Consider the following 3,369-nt stretch of genomic DNA (forward strand, 5'->3'; position numbering starts at 1 on the left):
TATGTTGCACAAGCTGATCTTGAACTCTTGGTTCAAGTGATCCCCTGCCTCAGGCTCCCAGAGTGCTGGGATTATAGATATGAGTCAACACACTAGGCCTAATAACTTTTCTTTTACTTTTTGTGTGTGTGTGTGTGTGTGTGTGTGTGTTGGGAGTCTCACCTGTGGCTTAGGCTGGAGTACAGTGGCACGCTCACAGCCACCGCAGCCTCGATTTGCTGGGCTCAGATGATCTTCCGCCTCAGCCTTCCAAGTAGCTAGAACGACAGACCCACACTACCAGACCCGGCTAATTTTTTGATTGTTGTAGAGACGAAGTCTCGATCCCCTGGGCTCAGGCAGTCCTCTCACCTCAGCCTCCCAAAGTGCTGGTATTACAAGCATGAGCCACCGTACCCAGCCAACTTTTATTTTTCTAACTTAAGTTTTTTTTTTTCTTTTCTGTCTCTGTCCAAATTACAGTCAGTCTAGCCTTCCTTTATACTAAGTCTCTGTCTTCTTTTCTAGCCAGATGACTAGCTTAACTCCTTACAACTCTCATAGTGAAAAAAGTGAACCAAGTAATAATGAAATGGAAAAAGTTTGAGCTTTGTTGCTCAAGTCAGAGCTTACTTCCAGTTCTGAATCTACCAACTGTGTATCCTTAGGCGAGTTACCTCACCTCCTGAGCCTGTGTTTCTTTTTCTTTAAAACGGAGATCATGTTTGGGTTGGTGGTATGTTTTGAGGATCAAATGAGAAAATGCTTGTAAAATTTCTAGTGTTTTAAAAAAATTCTATTAATAATCCCCTTCCCCGCTGTAGAGGATCCTCAACTGATAGTATATGTAACAATTACTGAGGAGCTTAGTTAAATTTCCAAGCCTTACTCCAAGAGATTTTGATTTAGTAGGTCAAGGGTGACACCCAAGACTCTGGGTTTTAAACAAGCTCCACAGGTAATTTGAAGCAGGTGATCAACAGACACACTTTGAGAAATGCACTACCCTTCTTTTCTTGGTTCCAGATCTAGCTTTACTAATGTGTAGCTTATAGCATTTACTTATAGCATTTTCACGTTCTGGGCCTTGCGTTTTTAAAAATATAAAGTGAATAACTGGACTTGATTGTCTCTACTGACTGTGACATTACAACTTTTTGGTCTTAAAACCCTAAATTTTTGTTCTTGTGACTGTAAATATTTGGTCTGGTGGTGCTGATGCCACTTTTTGGCATATGTTCAATAGAGGTTTGTAAATGTTTTATTATTTGGGAACTCAGATTATTCATCCTTCTCTGATGACAGTGGTGGAACTTAAAAATTATTTATTTTAAATATGCAGGGATTTCTCATGGAACCTTAAACCTGGATTCAATTAGGCCTCAGGAATCAGGGGATTAGAGCACAACAGGGAAATCAGAAAATTTTCTCTTTGTATCTTTTTTTTCTTTTTGTTTTGATCTCAATCTCTGACTTCTGCCTCCCAGGCTGTGTGATAGAAAATGGCCATGGCCAATAGTTCCTGAGTTTACATGGCCTCCGCTTTAGAAAGAAGTTATATTGAGACTGAAATATCTTAATTTCAATTCCACATTGCCAGGAAAGGAACTGTGATTGGTCCATATTGGGTACAGTGCTGACTTCTGGCTATGGCTAGGGAGGCAGGGTCATGTAAGGACTGCCCTGAAAGCCCTGTCACTATTTTGGTAGTGTTAGGGCTTGGTTAGCCAGGTGGTGGAGGTAGTTTGGGCAGGTATTCACCACATTTATGAAAGCATTTCACTAATTGAAAAGTCACAATGTTGTATTTTGCATAGAATTTTTACAACTGAGTCTCATGAAAAAAAGAAATAGGGAGAGACAGGCTAAAAGAAAAAGTAGCCTTATGCTTTTATTCTTAGTTATGTACTAGGATGGGTTGGAGCCTTCTATAGTTACTGAACTGTGCTGTTTAATTAACAGTGAATTTTTAGATTACTTTTGGATATCATTTTCTTCTTTTAAAGTATATATCAGCCAGGCACGGGGGTTCACATCTGTAATCCCAGCTCTCTGGGAGGTTGAGGTGGAAGGATTGCTTGAACTGAGGAGTTTGAGACCAGCCAGACCTTGGCGAGAACTTGGCGTTTCAAGAAAAAAAATTAGCTGAGTGTAATGGCACATGCATATAGTCCCAGTTACTTGGGAGGCAGAGGCGGTAGGATCACTTGAGCCCAGGAGTTCGAGACTGCCATGAGCTGTGATCCTGTCACTGCACTACTGCCTGGGCAACAAAGTAAGACCCTGACTCAAAAAAATAAGTAAATAAAAGTATATAATATATAATTTTGAAATCTCTTTGTCGTCTCTGTTTTGTATTTTTGGACTTCACTTTTTAAATAAAGAGACAATTTTATGAGATTATAAAGGATATTGATAGGAGCATAGGCTTTTGATGCAGACAGGCTTTGCATTTTAATTTTATCTCTTCCATGTAATGACTGATTTCTTGATCTCTTTGTGAAATGAACACATTACTTCTTTTATCATGGATTATTTGGGACTCAAACGGCATGACATACTAAGCTCTTACACTATGGTTCCTGGAAAGTAGGTGTTCAGTGAATGATAGATATTAATAGATATTAATTTTATCATTGTTATTTTGTTACTTAGGATGTAACTGATGATCTTCATTCTACTTAAGTTAAAGATTGACTGTATCTTGGGCTTTGAATATATCAGTGTTAGGCCAGGTGTGGGCTCATGTCTGTAATTCCAGCACTTTGGGAGGCTGAGGCAATAGGATTGCTTAAGTCCAGGAGTTTGAGACTAGCCTGGCCAACATAGCAAGACCCTGTCTCTACCAAAAATAAAAATAAAAAATTAGCTGGGCGTGGTGGTACAAGTCTATAGTCCCAGCTACACTGCAAGGTAAGGTGGAGGATCAGTTGAGCCCAGGAGCTTGAGGCTGCAGTGAGCTATGGTCATGCCACTGCACTGTAGCCTGAGTGACAGAGCAAGCCCTTGTCTCAACAAAAAAAAAAAAAAAAAAAAAAAGAGAAAAGACTTAAATATATCGGTGTTATGTGAGAATAAAGACAAAGTATATTTTAGATCTGTAAGCCAGGAACTAGGAAATATTTTTGCATTGAGCATTTATTGTTTTGTAATAAACAAAGTATCTTCTTACAAGTTGTACCACTACACTCCAGCCTGGGTGACAGAATAAGACCCTGACTAAATAATTTAATTATATATATAAAATTATAGATATTCAGCTGGGTGCGGTGACTCACGTCTATAATCCCAGCACTTTGGGAGGCCAAGGTGAGAGGATTGCCTGAGCCCATGGGTTCAAGACCAGCCTGGGCAACTTGGCGAGACCTCATCTCTTCAATAAATTAAAAA

The 3,369-nt window shown here is 39.5% G+C and overlaps 1 protein-coding gene across 2 annotated transcripts in view; it reads left to right on the forward strand.

Moving 5' to 3' along the window:
- LOC103259913 (dual specificity testis-specific protein kinase 2-like) overlaps window positions 1-3,369 on the forward strand; it is a 75,806-nt gene that overhangs the window by 26,807 nt on the left and 45,630 nt on the right. The gene's annotated exons all lie outside the window — the stretch shown is intronic.

Source organism: Carlito syrichta, unplaced genomic scaffold (genome assembly GCF_000164805.1).
Source record: "Carlito syrichta isolate Samal-C Ts95f unplaced genomic scaffold, Tarsius_syrichta-2.0.1 Scaffold303059, whole genome shotgun sequence".
NCBI classification, from domain to species: domain Eukaryota; kingdom Metazoa; phylum Chordata; class Mammalia; order Primates; family Tarsiidae; genus Carlito; species Carlito syrichta.